Genomic DNA, 26,081 nt, shown 5'->3' with positions numbered 1-26,081 from the left:
CTAGCAAAGAGGCTGCAACAGCAGAGATTCATATACAGGGTGCACCAAAGGAAGATAATGAAAAGATAGAAGCACCCAAACTTGAACTCAAAGCTCTGCCACCCACTCTCAAATATGCATACTTAGGAGAGAGTGAAAGTTACCCAGTGATCATAAATTCATCCCTCAGCCGAGATCAAGAGGATGAATTACTCCAAGTATTGCAAAAGCATAAGGATGCCATTGGATGGACCCTTGCTGATCTGAAAGGTATCGGTTCGGCCATATGCATGCATAAGATACTGTTGGAAGATGATGCCAAACCATCCATTCAACACCAAAGGAGGCTGAATCCAGTCATGAAGGAAGTGGTACAGATGAAGTTATGGCAGGGAGGGGTAATCTACCCGATCTCTGATAGCCCATGGGTCAGTCCCGTGCAAGTTGTCCCAAAAAAAGGAGGAATCACTGTAGTCCCCAATGAGAAGAACGAACTAATCCCTACAAGGACCATCACAGGATGGCAGATGTGCATAGACTACAGAAAACTCAATGAAGCTACAAGAAAAGATCATTTCCCCCTTTCTTTCATGGATCAGATGCTGGAAAGACTTGCAGGACACGCATATTACTGTTTTCTCGATGGTTATTCAGGATATAACCAAATAGTGGTTGATCCAAGAGACCAAGAGAAAACCTCATTCACTTGCCTATATGGAGTGTTTGCCTACAGGCGCATGCCATTTGGGCTATGTAATGCACCTGCAACTTTCCAACGCTGCATGCTCTCTATTTTCTCAGATATGATAGAAAAATTCTTTGAAGTCTTTATGGATGACTTTTCGGTATTCGGAGATTCCTTCACTAATTGCCTAAATCACTTGGCCCTGGTATTAAAAAGATGTCAAGAGACCAACTTGGTCTTGAACTAGGAAAAATGTCACTTTATGGTGACAGGGGGAATAGTTCTTGGCCATAATGTTTCTAACCAAGGCATTGAGGTAGATAGAGCTAAGGTGGAACTCATTGAAAAATTACCCCCACCAAGTGATGTCAAGGCAATTAGGAGCTTTTTAGGGCATGCCAGCTTTTACAGAAGGTTTATTAAAGATTTTTCAAAGATAGCCAAGCCCTTAAGCAATCTCCTTGTATCTGATGCACCATTTGTCTTTGATGAAAAATGCATGCTAGCATTCGAAAACTTGAAAAAGAGGCTGTCCTCTGCCCCTATCATTTCCCCACCTGATTAGAACTTACCATTTGAACTGATGTGTGATGCATCTGATTTTGCAGTAGGGGCAGTGTTAGGGCAGAGGAAAGATAACTTAGTCCATGTGATATACTATACTAGCAAAGTCCTCAATGACACTTGAAGAAATTACACCACCACTGAAAATGAGTTGCTGGCAATAGTTTTTGCATTTGACAAGTTTAGATCATACCTCATTGGTGCCAAAGTGATTGTTTTCACAGACCACACAGCACTTAAATACTTATTTGCCAAGCAGGAGTCAAAACCAAGACTGATAAGGTGGATCTTATTGTTGCAGGAATTCAATATTGAGATTAGAGACAAGAAAGGAGTGGAGAACAAGGTAGCCAATCACCTATCCAGGATCCCTCATGACAAAGGTGGAACACATGATACAAGTGTAAATGAATGTTTCCCAGATGAGCAGTTAATGACGGTTCACAAAGCACCCTGGTTTGCAAACATTGCCAATTTCAAGGCAACTGGGGCTTTACCTCCAGAGATCAACAAACATCAAAAGAGAAAGCTCATCAATGACGCAAAAGTATTTTGTATGGGATGAACCATATCTCTTCAAGAAGTGTTCAGATGGAATCCTGAGAAGATGCGTTTCGGAAGAAGAGGGACGAGAGGTCTTGTGGAACTGCCACGGCTCGTGCTATGGAGGCCATTTTGGAGGGGATAGAACTGCAGCCAAGGTGTTACAAAGCGGATTCTTTTGGCCCACCCTTTTCAAGGATGCCAAAGAACTAGTAAATAACTGCAATGAATGTCAAAGAGCTAGAAGCTTACCCAAAAGAAATGAGATGCCACAGAATTTCATCTTAGAAATGGAACTATTTGATGTGTGGGAAATTGATTTTATGGGACCATTCCCAACCTCATATGTAAACAACTACATCTTGGTAACAGTGGATTACGTTTTCAAGTGGGTAGAGGCTATTGCAACCCGAACGAATGACAACAAGGTAGTCATGAACTTCCTCAGAAAGAACATCTTTAGCCGGTTCGGAGTCCCCCGAGCACTCATCAGTGATAGAGGGAGCCATTTTTGTAACAGATCACTAGAAGCGTTCCTCCTGCGATATGGGGTGAAACACAAGATTGCCACGCCTTACCACCCCCAAACAAGTGGGCAAACTGAGATATCTAACATAGAGCTAGAAAAGGATTCTGGAAAAGACTGTAGGAGCATCAAGAAAGGATTGGTCGAAGAAGATGGATGATGCTCTTTGGGCATACAGAACGGCATTCAAAACACCAATCGGGATGTTCCCATATCAACTGGTGTATGGAAAAGCTTGTCATTTACCATTGGAGCTGGAACACAAAGCCCTCTGGGATCTCAAGCTACTAAATTTTGATAGCGTTGCTGCTGGTGAAAAGAGGGTCTTGCAGCTGCAGGAAATGGAGGAGTTCAGATCTCAAGCCTATGAAAATGCCAAGATTTATAAAGAAAAGGCAAAGAGAAGGCATGACCTCCATCTGGCACCCACGAGCTTCAAAAAAGGACTGCAAGTGCTCCTCTACAATTCCAAATTAAGAATTTTCCCTGGAAAACTCAAACTAAGGTGGTCAGGACCCTTTCTTGTCACAAAGGTCTCGCCGTATGGACACATAGAAATCATGGAGGAAAGTTCAAAGAAGACGTTCCCCGTGAACGGACAAAGGCTCAAGCACTACATGGGCAACATGGGGGAAAGCCCCAAAATGAAATATCATCTCAACTGATGGAGAAATCGTCGAGCTAGCGACGCTAAAAGAGCGCTTCGTTGGGAGGCAACCCAACCTAAGGTAGTTTCCTTTTCATGATCATCTCAATAAAGGATATAAGCAGTTTCCCTCGTATTGTGAGGAGCCAAGTTTGGTGTTGCACACCAAACCAATCCAAGAGTGAATGTGTAATTCTAAGTTTGGTGTTCCACCAAAGATTTCAGTTAGAATCATATTACACCTCTTCAATGGCAAGTTGCTAGCCCCAACCAATCAGGGAAACCGCTTAACAATAGTTTAGTTTCTATTTCATAGTTGTTTTATCAATAAAAGCACATGAAGTTCTGCATTAGGCAATGAACTAAGTTTGGTGTTCACACACCAAATTAAGTCCAGAAATTTACAAGTATACATGCAAGCTAACTATTCCTCAAGTGCTTAGGGAACAAGCAACTTCCAATAACTTTGCAGGAATTCAATCAACCTTCTATAGAAACAGTGCACCACCATCCAAGGAGGCGAAGAAGGACGCAGAAGCTATGCATGATGACAACAAAGAGATAACCAGAAGGCACCACCAAAGGTTGTATTGCTACTTGATCCCATATGCCTGGAGATGTTAAAAAAAATTGGAAGTCTGAATGTGCCCCTAATTAATGGTTACTCTTTAGCTTAAATCACTAGAATTTAATATTTGCTTTCATTGCCTTTGTCATATATGTGCTGGTCCAAGTAACCTGTCTTCATTTTCACCTTGCTCACTTGTATGCTTGTCCCTTAAGTCAAATAAAAAAGAGATGTTATGAAAGACTAGAGTGATGATCAATTGTGGAGTAGGTTCTTAAGCTTGTGGTGTAGTAATCACTTAGCTAAGTTGGTTCACCAACAAGGTAGGAAGGCAACTATCTGTCCTGAAGTCATATGCTTGAAACACACCCTATGAGACTAGCTAAATAACAAGATCCTAATAAGAAAAAGGAAAAGAACAATAAGAGTTGAAAAAGAAAGAAAAGTAATAAGAAATAAGGCTAGGCACCAAGGGCTTGAATCTTGAGGGATGTGTCTGTGGTGCTGTTGTACCAAGGATCTGCTTGGATGAATAAGTTCTTAGGAGTGCTTCATCACTTGGTAACTTGGGTTAACTAACCCGGGATTATCAACTGAAAATCCACTATCAAGAGCAACCTTGCTACATAACATTTAGTAACCCAAAGAGGTGATGGACACCAAGGCCTCAAGGAAAGAAAATAACAAACTATGTGCCTGTGGTGTGCATGTATGGGGGAGAGAGACTTGAGGGAGTAAGTCCTTAGGGGTGTTTCAACACCTAGCACCTTGAACCAACTGGTTCGGGAGTGTTGGCTGAAAGCTTATGTTAAAGAGTCGCCCCCTCACAGAGCACTTAGCCTAAGGATGCAATAAACCTTGAAAAGACAAAGGGATCAATAAATAAAAGTCTCAAAGGGTGCAATCAAGTGAGTATTCCAGGGCATGATAAAGGTCTGAAAGCTAGTAAAGGAATGTACCTAAGTTGCTTTGCATGAAACCCCATAAAACCAAGGACATGACTTCCACAATAATGATTCATTCCTCTTGTCATTTCATTCATCATTCTCATGTTTCAGTACTTGCTTAGGGACAAGCAAGCTTTAAGTTTGGTGTTGTGATGCCAGGGCATTTTGGCCAGTTTCACTGACCTTTTCTTTACTGTTTTAGGGTAGTTTCATGCATTTTCTTAGGAAATAAGCAATTTTTGGGTAGAATTTCACTTACATCTTGATTCAAGAAAACGTTGTTAATTTTATATGATTTCATGAGAATTATGCATGAATTTAATGACAAATTGGATGATGCATGACTCATAACTTGGATTAGAGCTTTGATGCACTTTATTTGCTTGATTTCAGGACAAAGGAAGCAAGGAAAAGCCACGTTAGTAGCCACGTTAGTCTAACTAACGTGACCACTAACGTGGAATGGGAGCTAGCTTGCAACGTTAATGAGAAAAGTGATCGCCAATAACATCTTCGAAGCCATCATAGCCCACATTAATTACCACGTTAACTATATTAACGTGGTAGTTAACATGGAGGAAAAGGAAGCTCCAAGCGTTAGTGGTAAAAGTGAGTGCCACTAACGCTCCAAAAGGGCAATTGGCTACGTTAAGAGTCACGTTAACTCAGTTAACGTGAACTCTAACGTAGAAGAGGAAGATAATGCCAACATTAGTGACACTCACCTTTATCACAAACGTTGGACTAAGCCCATATTGGCTACGTTAAGAGCCACGTTAACTTAGTTAACGTAAACTCTAACGTGGAAGGAGCAAGGAATCGCCAACGTTAGTTACCACGTTAATTACATTAACATGGAAGCTAACGTGGAGGAAAGGGATGATGAGCCAACGTTAGTGACACTCACCTTTGTCACTAACGTTGGAGATGGCAATCAATACCACGTTAATGGTCACGTTAATGTAATTAACATAAGGCACTAACGTGGGAAAGGGGCATTTTGGAGCGTTAGTGAAAAAGGTAGGTGTCACTAACACTCTCGAAGATTTGGCAAGCCTACGTTAAAGGTCACGTTAACTATACTAACGTGAACTCTAACGTAGGGAGAAATGGGTACTTTCAACGTTATTGGGAAGGATAAACCCCAGTAACGTTTGCGAAGGGCCAAGAGAGAATGTTAGTGGTCACGTTAGTGCCACTAACGTTGAAGTTAACGTGGACCATTTTGGGTTAGGAACGTTAGTGAAAAAGGTGATTGTCACTAACGTTCTCGACCCCACATTTCACTTAACGTTAACACCACTAACGCCCTAAGCTAAAGTCCATGCCTACTGCACACTTTCTCTGCAAGTGAAGCTGAGACCACTAAAGATGATAACTGCTTCAACTCAAGATCCAAAGGCCCATATCCAAGACTTGAAGAGCCAACTAGAAGATCAGAAGAGTAGTATAAATAGGAGTAGTTTTGAACTAGAGAGGAGCTTTTGGGATGGAGAGAACTACTCTCTGTATAATTTAATTTCTCTGCAACTTCTAGTTTTACTTTCAGAATGCATTCTCCATCTTTAATTTCCATTCCCATAGCAATGAACAACTAAACCCCTTTCATTGGGTTAGGGAGCTCTGTTGTAATTTGATGGATCAATAATAGTTTTCATTGTTCTTCTTCTTTCTTTTCTCTTGATTTTACTAAAAAGCTTTCAATCTTCATCCATTGGGTAGTTGTCTTGGAAAAGAAGCTATTCATACTTGGATCTCTTCGGAACCTTAGAAGAGGAATGAAGGGATCATGCAAGAAATGCTTTCTCATGTTGGACCAAATTGGGGGTTAGGAGGATATGGTGACATATAATTCTCCCAATACTTTGATTTGGAAATACATGTGGTATAATCAGTGACCATACTTCATCTCTTCTCATGAGCAATTAGACCAAAGAATTGGCTATTGATCAAGATTTGAGAGATTGAATTACCAAGGAATTGGAATTCAATCACTTAAGATTGTCAAGGAGATCAATGAATGCATTGATTGAGGAAGAGATGAAAATGAACTTGATACGGAAAATGCAACATCTCCTAAGCCCAATAAATCCCCCATTTCTGATCGTACCAATTCTCTTTACTTTATGCCATTTACTTTTATGCTAAATTCCCCATTCCCCATTTAAGATTCTGCAATTTACTTTCCGTCATTTATATTCAGCTCTTTATTTCCAGCATTTACATTTTCTGCCATTTACTTTCCCGCCATTTAATTTCCTACAATTCTCAAATCAGATTCTGCTTAGCTCAACTAGAACATTCCTCCAATTAAAGTTGCTTGACCAATCAATCCCTGTGGGATTCGACCTCACTTTATTGTGAGTTTTTACTTGACGACAATTTAGTATACTTGCCGAGGGAAATCTGTTGAGAGACAAGTTTCCGTGCATTAAGTAGCTAGGTATTGTATTATAGTTGTATAGGTTGTTCTATGTGTCGAGTGAAATCTTAGGTTAATCAAGGACTCAAATTTTAAGCTCACTTGACTATATACATCCTTACCTCCACCCTAGCCCCATTACAACCCATGAATAAGACCTCATGATACTTCTATGCATGCATTAAGTAATTGTTGATTGTTAGATGAAAGACAAATCTTGGAAAGCATGATTTGGAGAGAATTGAGTGACGAACCCTATACACTTGAGCGAATAGAGCAGATACACTTCCGGTGAGGGTTCGATGCTCAACTCCTTGTTTCCGGCTTTCACGAGCGTTTATCTAGCAAGTTATATGTACTTCATGTTGATGTTCAATTTGGTAGGATTCATAAACTACATAGCATTTTCACCCCGTATGCTCATATGTGTTCTTGGAGGATAGATTTACCCTTGACCAAGTAGATAGACAATTTTACATTAGTTGCATGCATTCATTTAAGAAATTTGCACTTCATAAACCCTTTTTTACCATGATCTTTGGTCTTTTTATTTTAAGCATGAGGACATGCTTGGTTTAAGTGTGGGGAAATTTGATAAACCCCAATTTTATGGTTTATATTGTGAAGAATTTAGGGGATTTTGTCAATATTTTTCACACTTATTCACAAGAAATGCATGGTTTTTTGTTCTCTTCCTAATATTGCTTCATGAAGAAAAACATGCTTATTTTGCCTTAAAATTGCTATATTTTGATTCTCTTCTATTACCATTCAATGCCGTGACGTGTTTGTTGAGTGATTTCAGAATTTATAGGGCAAGGATGGCCTAGAAAAGAGAAAGAAAGCATGCACAAGAGGAAGGAACATGAAGATTTGGATTTTGGGAATTCCATCATGGACGCGCACGCGCACCTCACGCGTACGCATGGATAAAGGCAGCTGGAAGTGGTGTGCAAGGATGGACGCATCCGCGCGGATCAGAGAAATCCCACCGACGCGCGCGCGCACATGGTGCACACGCGTGGATCACAAAAGCAATCGGCACGCACGCACGCATGGCGTGCACGCGCGGAAAGCTGCACGTGACCTCATTAAAGGAAATCGTGCCTGGCGATTTTTGAGGCTCATCAGGCCCAAATTCAAGCTGTTTCTGCATGGAAAAGACCCAAGGATGCTAGGGGGAAAGGGAGGATCAATCATTTTACACTTAGACACAATTTTTAGATAGTTTTGGTTCTTTGTTCTTCTAGAGAGAGAAACCCTTGTTCCTCTCTAGATCTAGCTTTAATTTGATCTTCCCTTGTTGAATTCTGAATTGGATCTTATTAATTACTAGTTTTAATTGTTTAATTTGAATTCTCTAGTATAATTTTGTTTAGATCTTGTGTTAGTTTTATTTTTCCTTGTTGTTTGTCATTTTATACTCATTTCATGAATCTTGTAGATCTTGATTTGTTATTATTGCATTGATGATTTCCATGATTAATTGTGTTGTTTGAGTGATTGTATGTTGATAATTGTTAGTGGGTACTTGTTAGTTCCAATTTAATTGCAATTTGAATAGGTCTTTCATTAATGCTTACCATGTGTTTGATGAAATGTTTCCATTGATTATGGAGTAGTTCTCCTTACTCTTGGCCTAGGCTAAGGGAAATGGGTAAACTTGAGTCATTGGGTCTAATGAATTTGATGATTTGGGAACTCTTAGTGGTCAATTTGATAGCCATTGACACTAGTCTACTACTAGGTTAATTAGTAGTGAGGTTGGACCTTATGGGTTGATGTTGACTAAACCATTTAACATACTTCAAGTATAGAAGTAGACTTAATGAGTTTGGTTCCTCATAATTGTCAAGATATGGTTATTAGACAAGGATAGTGACCCCAATTCCCATGTCTAGCCAAGAGTTGCTTTTGTTATTCATATTTGAAAACCCAAAATTCTTACTTGCTTTGTCTTAGTTATAGTTGATTGTTTAGTTTTAGAATAGAATTATATTGAATGTTATCTTGTTAGTTAGAATTACTCAAATCTTGCTTTAGTTGTTTGAATTAGTTTCTTGCATTCCAAGATTACTTGCTTGTTAAGATTTCTAGTTTAATTTCTTGCTCATGACTTGCAACCCCGGATTTCTAACCAATGTCGAAGCACATGTTTGCCTATTCCTTGTGAGACGACCCGAGGTTTAAATACTTCGGTTAATTTTATTGGGGTTGAACTTGTGACAACCAATTTCCTTCTAAATTTGATACCCGAGGATTGTTGTTGGGAAGAGCTATACTTGCAACGGGATTTTGTTGAGAAATTCTATACCAACATAGTCTTCGGGGCCATCAAAGAGAAAATAAAAACAAAAGCTAACAAGAAATAAAGAAAATTAAGCCCTACAACTAGCAAAAACCAACAAGCAAACCAAAAAAAATCAAGCTATTCACAATATATACAATAGCCAATAACATAGCACCATTGCAATCCCCGGCAACGGCGCCATTTTGATGAACGAATTCCTTATACGATTTAGAATTTCACAAATGAAATGTCATTGCAAGTATAGTTCTAAACCAACAGAGAATTCTCACATGCAAAAATATTGGTTGTCACAAGTACAAACCCCAAAAATATTGGTTCTTAACCGAAGTATTTAGACTCCGGGTCATCTAACAAGGGATTGCAATGAAGTGTCAATTATTGGCTATGAAAGGGCAAATGGGTTTTGATTTATAAAGGGAGCAAGAAAGAGGTAAATCAAACAACTAATTAAAGAAAGTAAGATAAAAAACTCTTGGCTAGATATGGGAAATTGAGATCACCATCCTTGTCAACAAATCAATTATTGATAATTATTAGGAACCGAGCTCATTAGGTCTACTGACTAAAGCCTTAAGTACGTAATGTTTACTCCTAGGCTTGGAGTACGTCAAATGGCTTAATCAACATCAATCCATAAGTCCCAACCTAGCTATTAATTAACTTAGTAGTAGGCTAGAGTCAATGGTTATCGAATTAACCCCCAAGGGTTCTAGAATTACCAATTCAATGAAGCCCAAGGACTCAAGATCACTCAATCCCCTTAGCCTAGGCCAAGGGTCAAGAGAACTACTCACAAACTATAAGTAGCATTCTATCAAACACCTAATGTGCAATAAAAATAAACATCCCAAAACACTAAAATTAAGGAAACCCATAACTAACATAAGCAAAAACTCAACAATAACAATGAAGATAAACAATAAAGAGACATGGAAACATAAAATTGCATTAAAAGGAAATTAGATCCAACAATATTCATTAACATACAAGAAAGCAAAATGAGAAATTAACATTACAACTAAGAAAGTCAAGATGTAGAAATGAGAAATTGTAAAAGAAACAAGATGAAATCAAGTAATTAATTCAAGATCCAAGACAAATTAACCTAATCCTAACCTAATTCTAAAGAGAAGAGGGAGCGTCTCTCTCTAGAAAACTAACTAAAGGCTCATGTTGACTAACTAATTGCTCCCCCTTTGCTTGGACTTCAATTCTGCATGAAATATACTCAGAAACAAGTTGGATTTGGGCCCGGGCAGCTCAGAAAATGCCCCAGTGTTTTACCTTTAAATGGGTCCCGTGCGAGTATCGGCGTGTACGCGCCATGTGCGCGTGCGCTTCGATTGGCTATTTCTTCATCCGCGCGTACGTGTCATGTACGCGTGTGCGTCTCTATGCGAAGTCACTTCTGCGCGCGCGCACCTTGTACGCTTGCGCGTGATGTGTGGAAAACGATCCAACACAAAACTCACCGGCAAGTGCACCGGGTCGCATCAAGTAATAATAACTCACGGGAGTGAGGTCGATCCCACAGGGATTGAAGGATTGAGCAATTTTAGCTTAGTGGTTGATTTAGTCAAGCGAATCATGATTTGGTTGAGAGATTTGTGATTAACAGAATTTAAATTGCATGGAAAGTAAAGGGAGAGGGACAATTGGCATGAATTTAAAGAGAACTGAAATGTAAAATTGCTAAATTTTAAAGAGCAAGAAATTAAATGGCAGAAACTTAGAACGCAAGAAAAGTAAATTGCAGAATCTTAAAGTGCAAAAAATGTAAATGGCTTGAATTGTAAAGGAAATTGGGAATGGGAATTTCAGAAATCAAACAAGGAAAAGTAAAATTCAATAAACAGAAAAGTAAAAGATGACTTGAATTGAATCGGATCTAAAACGGAATTGTAAATGGGCTTGAAAAGCATTAAACAGAGAATCGAAAATGGGAAATCCATATCTCAGGACTCAAGAGACTAGATAACCAAGTCTAGATCTCAATGCCCTCCTAGATCCAGCAAGAACAATTGCAAAGGAAATGAAGAAATGTAAATTGCAGAGAAAGTAAAAGAAGAAGCAATTAACAGAAACTGAAATTCAATGATGCGGAAAATTAAACAAGATCTCAAGGTGAGATTGAAACAGAAGTTCTTCAATTCTCCACCCAAGATCCGAAGCAAGAAAAGTAAAAAGTGCTCAAGCAAGAACAAGGAAGAAGAGAGATCAATTCTCCTCCCCAATTCTCTTGAATTCTAAAACAACAATGCCAAAATGTAAAGGTGAGCTCTCTACAAAACTACCCAATCAAAACCGAAAAGGAAAGCTCCCCCAAAACTTAAATCTTAAGCTATTTATACACTTTCTTCAAATGGTCTTCAAGCCTTGAATTGGGCCTTTGCTCTTGATGGAATTGGGTTGATAGAGGCCTTGGTTGATTGCTCTTGGAGTTGGAGAGAGAACCGAAGTGAACCGGGTTGGGAATTATAAAAGCTTGAGTAAAAGTTTGAGTAAAAGTTTGAGGCAAACTTTTACTCAAACTTTTTACATCAGCTGCCCCGTTCTTGCTGCTACCAACGTTTGAGCCAAAGTTTGGGGTCAAACTTTTGCTCAAACGTTGGCCCCCTTATACACACTCATGACGCCAATGTTTGCTAAAAAGTTTGAGGCAAACGTTGGCGCAAACTTTTTGTCTCCAGGGTGTGTTGTTGATGGCGCCAACGTTTGCCAAAAAGTTTGAGGCAAACGTTGGCGCAAACTTTTTCTCTCCAGGGTGTTGATTTATGATGCCAACGTTTGCCAAAAAGTTTGAGGCAAACGTTGGCTCAAGCTTTTCTCCCAAAAGTTTGAGCTAAAGTTTGAGGCAAACTTTTGCTCAAGCTTTTTGTTCCTTGGTGTGTTTTCACTTATCCGAAAGTTTGAGCTAAAGTTTGAGGCAAACTTTTGCTCAAACTTTTTGTTCTCTCTTGCTCCTAGCCATTTCTTCTTGCTTCAACCTTTCTCCAAGCTTTCTTCACCTATCATCAATCAACCAAACACATCAAAGCTATGCTCAAAATCATGAGTTTGTCATTCTTTCATAATATGTGGCAATTATAACATAAATCCTCATGAAATTGCATTAATTCATCTATGGTTGATTAAATCAAAAGAAACATGGAAATCTACCCAATTGGCTTGCTTATGGCTCAAGAAAGTGCATAAATCAATTGAAAACAAAAGAAAAAGGCTAGTGAAACTAGGCTAAGATGACTTGTCATCACAACACCAAACTTAAAGCTTGTTTGTCCCCAAGTAAGAAATGAATTATTGAGAAGAAACAATGAAATGGAAGATGATGTTCATGCTAGCAGAGTATTATTGGTAGTTCATGGGGTTTTATGTGGATATGTAAACACTCACTTCTTATTGACTCTTATGCCTAGAAAGTCTTCTTCAAGCATCAAGCAACACACTGCTATGACCTCTCATTATTCCTTTATCCTTGGCTATTATTTTGTTCATAAGCTTTATTTGAGTGTCATGTGTAACAAGTTCATTGATTTCTTTATACTTGACACATTATTCACTAAAGACACTTGGCTCACATTCCTTCTTAAAACATTGATGCCCAGCACCTCTTTGGGTTACTAAATGCCTTGTAGTTAGGTTGCTCTTGATAGTGGATTTTCAGCTGATGATCCCGGGTTAGTTAACCCAAGTTACCAAGTGTTGATGCACTTCAAAGAGCTTAATAATCCAAGCAGATCCTAGTACAAAGACACCACAGGCATATATTCTAAGGTTCAAGCTATTGGTGTCTAGCTTTGTTTCTTTTTGTTTTTCTTTTGTTCTGTTGCCATTTTTGGCTTTTTCTTTTCTCTTTTTTTTTGTTTTTTTTTCTTTTTAACCAAGGACTTTTATTTGATTGAGATTCATAGACAGTAGGCCACTTTCTACTTAAGAGGAGACATCCTAGTTCTCTTATTCATTAAAAGTGAGCTATTATGCAATCACACATTCATACCACCACTTACTTTTATTGTACTTCTATCTAACAGAGAACTATCTCACTTCACATTCAAACATTTCTTTTATTGAATTAAAGATGCATGGGACAAAGCATGCTTTTTGTTCAGTGAAAGTAAACACACAAGCACACATATAGGCTAGCTTACTTATTTTAAGAGTGATTCTACTTGTACTAGATGAACACTTTAGCAAGACACAAGTCAAAGCATTTTTCAACAGTAAGAGTTAAGTGTAGATACAACCTATTGGTTTGCAGTTCCTTTGTCCTTCTTTCTGTTGTGTCCTTTTGAGTTATGATGCATAGTGTCTTCAAATGGTAGTGAGTTCCCTGCACAATTCTCAAAAGTTGCTTGCTTCTCAAGCCCTTAGGTGACTAGTTAGTATGCATGAATTGAGTGTGGCTTTTGGGTTTGATTTGGTGTGGGAACACCAAACTTAATTCCTTGCCACTTCCTCTGATGCAACAGGTTGACTATATGTAAAATCTTGTTTCCTTACTAAAGGTTATGGAATAAAAACTAGAAATCAGTTAAGTAAGTGAATAACCTGTTTGATTGCTTAGAGCTAGTATTGTGCAGGAGGTGAGAATGTGCTTTTAAATGAGGTTTTGGTGGAACACCAAACTTAGAATCCTTCATTCTCCCTTAAATTGTTTTGGTGTGCAACACCAAACTTAGCTCCTTGCAATGCATACCAATTATTCAACATTTTTATTGAAAAGGCTATGAAAAGAAAACTACCTCAGGTTGGGTTGCCTCCCAACAAGCGCTTCTTTATTGTCATTAGCTTGACATTCTTCAATTCTTTTCAAGAAGGTTGTAGGTTCTGAACCTCTTTTTCCTTATCCCATTGTCCTCCCAAGTACAGCTTTGCTCTGTGACCGTTTGCTGTAAATTGACTCTTTGTTGCTTCATCTAGCAATTCAATACTCCCATAAGGAAAAACCTTTGTCACCAAGTACGGGCCAGTCCACTTAGACTTAAGTTTGCCAGGGAAGATCTTAAGCCTTGAGTTATACAGGAGCACTTGTTATCCTGGCTTGAACTCCTTCTTTGTGATCTTCTTATCATGCCACCTCTTAGCTCTTTCCTTGTATATCTTAGCACTCTCATAGGCTTCTAGCCTGAATTCATCTAACTCATTTAGTTGTAACAACCTTTTCTCTCCTGCAGCTTGGGAATCAAGGTTGAGGAGTTTAGTGGCCCAAAAAGCTCTGTGTTCCAGCTCTATAGGGAGGTGACAGGATTTGCCATATAATAACTGAAAGGGTGACTTGCCAATAGGGATTTTGTAAGCTGTCCTATATGCCCATAAGGCATCTTCTAACTTCCTAGCCCAATCCTTTCTCGTGCTTCCCACTGTTTTTTCTATGATCTTCTTCAGTTCCCTATTTGCGAGTTCAGCCTGGCCATTAGTCTGAGGGTCGTAAGGTGTGGCTACTTTATGGATTACTCCATATTTGTGGAGGAGTTTCTCCATCTGTTTGTTGCAAAAGTGACCACCACCATCACTAACCAGCCCCTTGGGCACTCCATATCTTGTGAAAATGTGTTTTTTTAGGAATTAGAGGACAATCTGTGCATCACAGGTGGTTGTGGCTATGGCTTCCACCCACTTTGATACATACTCTACTGCCACCAGGATATATCTGAAAGAGTAGGAAGGAGGAAAAAGTCCCATGAAATCAATGCCCCATAAGTCAAACACCTCCACTTCCAGGATGAAGTTTTGAGGCATCTCATTTCTCTTTGTCAATCCTCCAGTTCTCTAACATTCATTGCATTGGTGAACAAACTCTCTGGCATCCTTGAAGATGGTTGGCCAATAAAACCCACTCTGTAATACCTTTGCAGCTGTTCTCTCTGGTCCAAAGTGTCCACCATATGCTGAGCCATGGCAATGCCATAGTATGTCCTTCATTTCACTTTTAGGGACACACCTCCTAATCATTCCATCAGAGCATCTCTTGAATAGAAAAGGTTCATCCCACAAGAACTTCCTTGCTTCATTGAGTAATTTCTTCATTTGTTGCTTGGAAAATTCTTGAGGTATCTTCCTTCCTACCTTGTAGTTTGCTATGTCAGCAAACCAAGGTATTTCTTGAATTTGGAAAAGATGTTCATCAGGGAAGTTCTCATTTACTTGATGTAGTTTGTCTTGCTTAGCTTCTTGTGGCACTCTTGATAGATGATCTGCTACTTGATTTTCACTTTCCTTCCTATCCCTCACTTCAATATCAAATTCTTGTAGCAGCAACACCCACCTAATAAGCCTTGGCTTTGAATCCTGTTTAGACATTAAATACTTGAGAGCAGAATGGTCAGTGTATACTATAACTTTTGAACCGATCAAGTATTGTCTAAACTTATCAAATGCATATACAATTGCTAAAAGTTCTTTTTCAGTGGTGGTATAATTTTTCTATGTTTCATTCAACACTTTGCTAGCATAATATATGACATGATGTAATTTGTCCTTCTTTTGCCCCAGTACAGCACCGATAGCAAGGTTGCTTGCATCACACATAAGTTCAAAAGGTAAATTCCAATCAGGGGGTGTGATGATTGGTGCTGTAATGAGCTTTCTCTTGAGAATTTCAAAGGCATGTCTACAGTTATCATCAAAAATGAAGGGAACATCATTCATTAGTAAATTACTCAATGGTTTTGCTATTTTTGAAAAATCCTTGATGAACCTTCTGTAGAAGCCAGCATGCCCAAGAAAACTTCTTACTGCTTTCACATTAACAGGTATAGGGAGTTTTTCAATAACTTCTATTTTAGCTTTATCAACTTCTATACCTCTACATGACACTTTATGCCCAAGAACTATTCCTTCCGGAACCATGAAATGGCATTTTTCCCAATTCAACACCAAATTAGTTTCTTGGCATCTTTTCAAAACAAGAGTTAAGTTATGCAAGCAAGTGTTAAATGAATTGCCAAAAACAGAAAAATCATCCATGAAGACTTCTAAAAATTTTTCCACCATATCAGAAAAAATAGAAAGCATACACTTTTGAAAAGTGGCTGGGGCGTTGCACAGCCCAAAGGGCATCCTTCTATAGGCAAAAACTCCAAATGGGCATGTGAAGGAGGTCTTTTCTTGATCCTTGGGGTCCACCACTATTTGATTGTAACCAGAATACCCATCCAGGAAGCAATAATAAGCATGGCCTGCTAGTCTTTCCAACATTTGATCAATGAATGGCAAAGGAAAATGATCTTTTCTTGTTGCATCATTCAATCTCCTGTAGTTTATGCACATTCTCCACCCAGTCACTGTCCTAGTGGGGATCAACTCATTCTTTTCATTGGTGATGACTGTCATTCCTCCCTTTTTTGGCACAACTTGAACCGGACTCACCCAAGAGCTGTCTGAGATTGGAAAAATTATCCCTGCATTCCATAGCTTCATCACTTCTTTTTGAATCACCTCTTTCATGGTTGGGTTGAGTCTTCTTTGAGGTTGAACCACAAGTTTTGATTCTTCCTCCAATAAAATTTTATGCATGCAAATAGCAGGGCTGATGCCTTTGATGTCCTCAATTGTCCACCCCAAGGCTGTTTTGTGAGTTTTTAATACTTCAATCAACCTTGCTTCCTCATCCATGTTCAAAGAGGAATTTATAATCACTGGTAATGCCTCTGCTTCCCCAAGAAACACGTACTTGAGGTGAGGAGGGAGAGGTTTCAACTCCTGTTTTGGTTTATCCTCTTTCTTGCCTTCAATGAGTATTTCTATCACTTCCTCTCTTTGTTCTTTCTGATGCTCCAAATAGTCGTCTTCAAATATTTCTTCTACTAGCCCTTCTATCATATCCACATTTATGTAATTTTCTTGCTTTGAGGGGTGTTGCATTGATTTGAAGACACTGATTACTATTTGTTCATTATGCACCCTGAAGGTCATTTCTCCCTTCTCCACATCAATAGTGGTTCTTGCTGTGGCTAGAAATGGTCTCCCCAAAATGATTGAGCTGCTTCCTTCCCCTTCGTTGTCTAAGATTACGAAGTCTGCGGGGAAGATAAACTTTCCAACATTCACTAGTAAATTCTCCACAATACCATTGGGTGTCTTGATTGATCTATCGGCCATGACTAATGACATCCTGGTGGGTTTAATTTCTTCTATGGCAAGCTTTTTCATCAATGATAGAGGCATCAAGTTGATGCTGGCACCTAGATCACACAGGGCGTTTTCCAATGTTATCTTGCCTATGGTGCATGAGACTATAAAACTCCCTGGATCTTTGAGCTTTGGTGGAATACCCATCTGGATCACAGCGCTACATTCTTCAGTGAGCATGATAGTTTCCTTTTCTTGCCAACTTCTCTTCTTGTTGATTAGCTCCTTCATAAACTTGGCATATAGGGGCATCTGCTCCAGTGCCTCAGCCAAGGGAATATTTATCTCCAACTTCTTGAAAGTCTCAAGGAACTTGTGAAATTATTGGTCCTTTGCCTCCTTGTTGAATCTCTGGGGATATGGCAGTGGAGGTACAAAGGTCTTCTCTGCTTGTTGCTTTTGATTCTTTGTTGGTTCTTCAATTGCTTCATTCCCCTTTTTTGGAATTTTTTATTGTTCCTCCTTTTCTTGAGTTTGCTTTGAAGCTTGCTCGCTTGCCATTGCATCATCATTATTGGCTTCCTCTGTGTGTGTTGGCTGTTCCTCTTCTAGTGGTCTTTTGCTGCTCTTCAATGTTCTCCCACTCCTTAATTGTATTGCCTTGCATTCTTCCTTAGGATTTGGGATTGTGTCACTCGGTAGTGAGCTTGAAGGTCTCTCAACAGAAATCTGTTTGGAGATTTGCCCAATTTGGCTTTCTAGGCTCTTCATGGAGGCTTCATGGTTCTTGATTGTCATTTCCTGGTGTTTCAACATTTTGTCTATCAAGGTCTCCAAGTTAGTGAGTCTTTGAGATTCAGGTGATGCTTGTGGTGGGTTGTGAGATGTGGATGGTGGATGGTAGGCATTTTGGTTGGTGGGTTGGTTATTAGATTGGTAATGGTTGGGGTTGGGGTAGTTGTTTTGAGGTTTTCTGTAGGTGTTTTGGTTAGTTTGCTGCTGGTTGTGGTTTTGGTTGTTTCTTGAAGTGTTTTGGTTTGAGTTCCTCTGCCATGGTTGTTGGTTTTGGGTGTGATTATCTCCCCATCTGAGGTTTGGGTGGTTCTTCCAGGATGGATTGTATGTATCACCATACACTTCATTTGGTCCTTGGTTGTGCATGTACTGGACTTGTTCTTGCTGCTGCTCCTCTTGAGTTTCTTCATTTTGCCCCCATGTGGATGATGGTTGGCTTGTGTTAACTGCTGCAACTTGGAGGCTATCAATCCTCTTGGCCATTTGCTCAAATTGTTGTTGAATTTGCTGCTGCATCATCTTGTTTTGAGCCAAGATTGAGTCCACCCCTTCTAGCTCCATTACTCCTCTCCTTTGTGATGGTTGACGATTTCTTTGATGAGTAAAGAAATATTGATTGTTGGCCACCATGTCAATAAGATTTTGAGCTTCTTCTGCTGTTTTCATCAGTTGCAATGATCCTCCAGCTGAGTGGTCAAGTGATTCTTGAGCCTTTAGAGTGAGTCCTTCATAGAAGTTCTGTAGCTTGTCCCACTCAGTGAATATTTCTGGTGGACATTTCCTCAGCAGAGCCTTGTATCTCTCCCATGCTTCATACAGATTTTCAGCATCCAATTGTGTGAATGTTTGCACCTCAGTTTTCAGCCTGATGACTCTTTGAGGTGGATAGAATTTGGCTAGAAATTTAGTCACCAAATCATCCCAGCTAGTGATGCTTCCTTGAGGAAAAGTTTCAAGCCATTGTACGGCCTTGTCCCTTAATGAGAACGGGAACAACAGAAGCTTGTAAGTCTCAGGATTCACGCCATTGGACTTGACAGTGTCACAAATCCTTAAGAAGGTAGATAGATGTTGATTTGGATCCTCCAATGGTCCTCCCCCAAACGAGCAATTGTTTTGGACCAATGTAATGAGTTATGGCTTCAATTCAAAGTTATTTGCATTGACATTAGGGGTGAGAATGCTGCTTCCACAATGTCTAGCATTTGCAAAGGTATAGGAGGACAAAACTCTCCTCTGCTGTGGGTTATTGTTAACCCCTCCTTCTGGATTATATGGATCTCCTTCCATCTCGTGATATTCTTCCTCAGATTCTTCCTCTCCAACAATATTTTTCCCTCTTTCAGCTCTTCTCAACCTTCTAAGAGTTCTCTGGTCAGTTTCAGATAAAACAGGAATGGATCTCCCTGTACCTGACATACAAACAAAACACAAGAAACACCACCAGTAACTCTTCAATCTATTGCTAGAATGAAGTTTAGTTTAAGCAAAACTTCAAACAGTTAGCGTGTTAGTCAAAAATTTGAGAAATAGAAAAGAAAAATGCTAGATCTAGATCACCACCTCACTTAATCATTGTCAATCTAATCAATCCCCGGCAACGGCGCCAAAAATATGATGTGTGGAAAATGATCCAACACAAAACTCACCGGCAAGTGCACCGGGTCGCATCAAGTAATAATAACTCACGGGAGTGAGGTCGATCCCACAGGGATTGAAGGATTGAGCAATTTTAGCTTAGTGGTTGATTTAGTCAAGCGAATCATGATTTGGTTGAGAGATTTGTGATTAACAGAATTTAAATTGCATGGAAAGTAAAGGGAGAGGGACAATTGGCATGAATTTAAAGAGAACTGAAATGTAAAATTGCTAAATTTTAAAGAGCAAGAAATTAAATGGCAGAAACTTAGGATGCAAGAAAAGTAAATTGCAGAATCTTAAAGTGCAAGAAATGTAAATGGCTTGAATTGTAAAGGGAATTGGGAATGGGAATTTCAGAAATCAAACAAGGAAAAGTAAAATTCAATAAACAGAAAAGTAAAAGATGACTTGAATTGAATCGGATCTAAAACGGAATTGTAAATGGGCTTGAAAAGCATTAAACAGAGAATCGAAAATGGGAAATCCATATCTTAGGACTCAAGAGACTAGATAACCAAGTCTAGATCTCAATGCCCTCCTAGATCCAGCAAGAACGATTGCAAACGAAATGAAGAAATGTAAATTGCAGAGAAAGTAAAAGAAGAAGCAATTAACAGAAACTGAAATTCAATGATGCGGAAAATTAAACAAGATCTCAAGGTGAGATTGAAACAGAAGTTCTTCAATTCTCCACCCAAGATCCGAAGCAAGAAAAGTAAAGAGTGCTCAAGCAAGAACAAGGAAGAAGAGAGATCAATTCTCCTCCCCAATTCTCTTGAATTCTAAAACAACAATGCCAAAATGTAAAGGTGAGCTCTCTACAAAACTACCCAATCAAAACCGAAAAGGAAAGCTCCCCCAAAACTTAAATCTTAAGCTATTTATACACTTTCTTCAAATGGTCTTCAAGCCTTGAATTGGGCCTTTGCTCTTGATGGAATTGGGTTGATAGAGGCCTTGGTTGATTGCTCTTGGAGTTGGAGAGAGAACCGAAGTGAACCGGGTTGGGAATTATAAAAGCTTGAGTAAAAGTTTGAGTAAAAGTTTGAGGCAAACTTTTACTCAAACTTTTTACATTAGCTGCCCCGTTCTTGCTGCTACCAACGTTTGAGCCAAAGTTTGGGGTCAAATTTTTGCTCAAACGTTGGCCCCTTATGCACACTCATGACGCCAACGTTTGCCAAAAAGTTTGAGGCAAACGTTGGCGCAAACTTTTTGTCTCCAGGGTGTGTTGTTGATGGCGCCAACGTTTGCCAAAAAGTTTGAGGCAAACGTTGGCGCAAACTTTTTCTCTCCAGGGTGTTGATTTATGATGCCAACGTTTGCCAAAAAGTTTGAGGCAAACGTTGGCTCAAGCTTTTCTCCCAAAAGTTTGAGCTAAAGTTTGAGGCAAACTTTTGCTCAAGCTTTTTGTTCCCTGGTGTGTTTTCACTTATCCGAAAGTTTGAGCTAAAGTTTGAGGCAAACTTTTGCTCAAACTTTTTGTTCTCTCTTGCTCCTAGCCATTTCTTCTTGCTTCAACCATTCTCCAAGCTTTCTTCACCTATCATCAATCAACCAAACACATCAAAGCTATGCTCAAAATCATGAGTTTGTCATTCTTTCATAATATGTGGCAATTATAACATAAATCCTCATGAAATTGCATTAATTTATCTATGGTTGATTAAATCAAAAGAAACATGGAAATCTACCCAATTGGCTTGCTTATGGCTCAAGAAAGTGCATAAATCAATTGAAAACAAAAGAAAAAGGCTAGTGAAACTAGGCTAAGATGACTTGTCATCAGCGCGCCCATCGATGCATTCCCAATCCTTGTTTCCTCATGCGTTATCCACTTTGTATGCTTTTTTCCTCATTTCTTCTATCCAATACTTGCCTTATAAACCTGAAATCACTCAACAAACACATCAAGGCATCGAATGGAATTAAAGTGAGTTAAAATCACCAATTTAAGGGCCTAAAAAGCATGTTTTTACACTTAAGCATAATAGAAGCGAGAATTACAAAACCATGCTATTTCATTGAATAAATATGGGAAAAGGTAATAAAATCCCCTAAAATAAGCACAAGATAAACCACAAAATTAGGGTTTATCAAATCTCCTCACACTTAAACTAAGCATGTCCTCATGCTAAAATCAAGAAAGAAGCAAAGGGGTATCAACATTTATTCAATGCAAACTAACTAAATGCAATCTATCTATACGAAATCTATCTACATGAATGCATCCACTTAGTAAAAATAAATCAATCTCCAAGAATACATATACAAACACAAGGGCTAAGGCAATAGCAATCAACTCAACCCACAATTGAATTGAATCATTGAAAGATGTTACAAACTTGCAAGAAAAGATAATTATGGGTGGAAACATGTAATTGAGCAATCGAACCCTCACCAGATGTGTATCCGCTCTAGGCACTCAAGTGTATAGGGGATTGATTCACTCAAGTCTTCCCTAATCATGCTCTCTAAGGTTTATTTTTTATCTAACAATCAACAATTACTTTATGCATGCATACAAATATCATGAGGACTTTCCCATGGGTTGTAATGGGACTAGGGTCAAGGTATGGTGCATATGGTCAAGTGAGCTTGAGATTTGAATCTTTGATTAACTTAAACTTCCCACCTAACTTATGACAACCTATACAATTCTAAATAATCCTAGCTATCCATTCTTCACTTTTCCACACACTCATGCATTCTCTTTTGATCACCATACATATGATTTGATTATTATTGAACTTCACCTTGGGGCATTTTTGTCCCCTTTTTATTGCACTTCTTTTTCTTTTCTTCTTTTTTTTTGGAACTAAAATATGTACAAGGGCATCAATGCATATGGTTGACACATTATTAATATGTGAGTGTGTACCCAATTCCCAAGATTTCCAATACAACTACAAAAACACACTTTTATCTCTACCCAATGTACCCAACTTTCCCAAAATCTAGTAATGAACACTCTCACTAGCCTAAGCTAATCAAAGATCCAAATAGGGGATATTTATTGTTTTTCACTTAGGCTTGTAATGTGTTACACTTATGAACAAATGGGTTAAGCATCGGCTCAAATTGGCTAACAATGGAAGATAAAAGGTAGGCTATCTGGGTAAGTGAGCTATTTGAACAATGGCCTCAATCATATAAATGCATGTGTACACAAAGTAATGGACATAAAGAATCAAACAAATCAAAGATTACACTCATAGGGAGAGAATAATTCACACAAGAATGAAAATAAGTGGTTATATGATGTAACCACACAATTAAGGTTCAAAACTTGCATGCTTGTGTTCTTTGCTCAAAACATGATCCACAAAGTGTGTAATTCAAGCAAGTCCTAAAAAAATTTTTCAAACCAATTGGGGTGGTTGGTGCGTGGCAGAAGTTAACCAATTTAGAGATTTCAATTGAGAGAACAGCGTTGTACGTATAGCTCTTAACCGGCTAAGATCCGTCTCACCAATTTAAAAAGGGTTGTTACAAAATTTTAGAAATAAAATACTGGGAGTATGACTCCCAGGTCGTCTCCCAACGAGTTACAAGAAAGAGTGCTAATTTATTAATCAGAAAATTCCCAGAATGTTGAGATTGATAATGAGCAATTAAATTAATTGTGAATTAATGCAATAAAAATAAACTAAGAATAATTATTGATACTCTGAATAAAAGGCCTTGACTGGGGGAATAATTAAGTGGAACTTCTATCCTTGTTGGGATCTTCTCAAGTGTGGTGTAAAAAGGTTGTTGTTCTCACTCGATTTTCCCTTACTAAATAAGAAAAGGTATGGTGATTGAACTAACTCTCACCCTCAGATCCTAGCCCTCTCCCTTGGGGAGGTCTAGTGTTAGTAGGTATGGAATTAGCCAACAACATCCAGTTTAACCAAGCACTTGAGCATTCCAACTCAAGTATCACCTCTTAATCAACCCCATGTCAAGTAGAAATTCTACTCCATTGACATGAAATTAATAATCATAAAAATATGAGAAGACATAATTAATTAAAATAAAATAGAGAATTAGAATTAATTAAAATAAAAATAACTTCATATATTAATAAATTCAAAATGTAACATACTTAATTGAATAGAGTCAATGAGTAACTAATTAAAAATAAAGGAATAAGAAAACAAACTAAAGTAATGTCTTCAACGGAGGTAATGAGTTTCAGCATCCAAAAATTCAAGCAAAAGCATAAACTATTAATGTAATGCAACTCTAAAAACTCATATCTAAAACTAAGAGCAATCCTAATGTGTGAATCTCAATGTGTGTGGATGCGTGTTGAGTCTCTGCATGTTCCCTAGGTTTAGTCTGCGTTTCTGGGCCGAAAACTGGGTCAAAAAGCGGCCCGAAATCTCCCCCAGCGTATTCTGTTATTTTTGCAGATCGGGCAGGTCACGCATACGCGATGTCCATGCGTTCGCGTCAGTGAGCGATTTTCCTTGTCACGCATTCGCGTGGTTTACGCGTTTGCGTCATTCGTGTAGACTCCAATCCACGCGTTTACGTCAGGCACGCGTCCGCGTCATTGCGAATTCTTCACTTCGCACGTTTGCGTGGGCCATGCGCTCGCGTCATTGCTCGCTGGTCATCTCCTTAGTTTCTTATGTTCCTTCCATTTTTGCAAGCCTCCTCTCCAATTTCCAAGCCATTCATGCCCTATGAAGCCTAAAACAATTAACACACGGATCACAGCATCGAATGGAATAAAGGAGAATTAAAATACATAATTAAAAGTCTCTAGGAAGCAATTTTTCAACCATGGAGTAATTTTGGGAAGGAATTGTAAATACATGCTTATCATATGAATAAGTGGGTAAAGAATTGATAAAACCACACAATTAAACACAATATAAACCATAAAACAATGGTTTATCAGTGGTGCCCTAGAAATGGATTTTTTGGAAGTTTTCATCATATTGACTAAGCTTATTCTAATGCAAGGTTGTGATTTAGAAAACTAACTAAAAAAAATTTTCTTAGTTTACCCCTTTTCCAATCAAAGCAAATTTCATACGTAAAGGGGGTCAACTAGGTTTCAACAATTCACAATATTTTTCCAATTCACAACCAAAAAGGCTAAAACAACTATATAATAAAAATTCAACCAAAATATGAAATGTATACCATCTAAGGTGCAAAATGTGACAACTACGATAAAGTAATCCCAAGATAACAAATATATACAATAGTCTCAAAGTGATCTCAAAGATAAAGTGCAAAATGAAATAAAGTAGCAGAAACAAGAAGATAAATGTCCGAAAGTTCACCACACAAATGCTATCCACTGATCACGAACGGTGACCTCCCCACACTTTAGGATGAAGCATCGTCCTTGATGCTACTGATGTAGCACGGGCTGGGGGTCAACAGTCGCGCCGGGCTGTGGCTCAGGCTCAAGCTATGGCTGTAGCTCTGGCTCAGGATGTGGTACTGGCTGTGAGTCCTCAGGGGGCTGCTGAACCTCTGTGGTGGCCTGTGTCTCTAGGGGTGCCTCCTGCTGAGTCGGCTCCTCGACATGCTCCTCCTCGTGATCCTGCTCATCGGAGGCGGGAGAGTTTGGGAGCGGAGGTAGCTCAATGCCCTGCGAGACAAACACCTGGTCTATGCGATCGAGACGTCGCATGATACAACCGCTCCATGAAGCGAAACAGGCGCTGTACTAACAGGTATGTCGGCTCAGGTGCTGGCGGTAGTGGCAAAGGTGCTGCGGCTGCTGAAGTAGAGGAGGGTCCTGCTGCTGCTGCGGAAGATGAAGGCTGAGCTGCCTCCACCACTGCTCTAGCTCGATAACGGCGTCTGGGTGGAGGCTTCTCGTGCACCCACCCACCCCACGCAATAGTCGCCTCCTTGTCGTTGTCATCTGGGGGTGGTGGTGTCACGTCATCGTCCATCCAAGGGACATCGGCTAGCTCAATCATGCTGGTGACCAATGTAGGAAATGGTAATAGGCCACGGATGTCGCTCGCCACATGCTCTGCCTGATCAACCGGGGGAAGTCTCCCTCTTTCCCTTCCATGACACAGCCAATCAGAATCATCATATCCATCGGAATCTCGGAAAAATGAGTGGTGGGAAGGACATAATGGGCGAATATCTGCTGCCAAGTCCTAGCCTCTCTCAACAGATAAGTGAATAGCATCTCCTTAGGCTTCTTGTTGCCAGAATCCATCACCCAAGGGGGCATCCGGTGTGGCAATCACACGCTTCAGCGCCTCATAATCAAAGGTCATGCAGTGGATAGCTATCTCTGCCTGCTGATAGGCGCATGTGTCACCAGTACGAGGTCGGCAAAGTAATGCCTCCCCAATAGCTGCCTCAGTAATCAAGATCTCCCTACGCCGTAGGTAGACTGAATCAAGAGTTGTG

The 26,081-nt window shown here is 39.4% G+C and overlaps 1 pseudogene; it reads right to left on the bottom strand.

Moving 5' to 3' along the window:
* LOC148564483 (uncharacterized) overlaps positions 1-17,105 on the bottom strand; it is a 110,074-nt pseudogene extending 92,969 nt beyond the window's left edge.
* Positions 17,106-26,081: the final 8,976 nt, after the last annotated feature.

This window comes from Arachis ipaensis, chromosome B5, assembly GCF_059453495.1.
Source record: "Arachis ipaensis isolate K30076 ecotype BB chromosome B5, ASM5945349v1, whole genome shotgun sequence".
Lineage (NCBI taxonomy): Eukaryota > Viridiplantae > Streptophyta > Magnoliopsida > Fabales > Fabaceae > Arachis > Arachis ipaensis.
The sequence above is the reverse complement of the archived record's forward strand: the minus strand, read 5'-3'. Positions and strand labels throughout refer to the sequence as shown.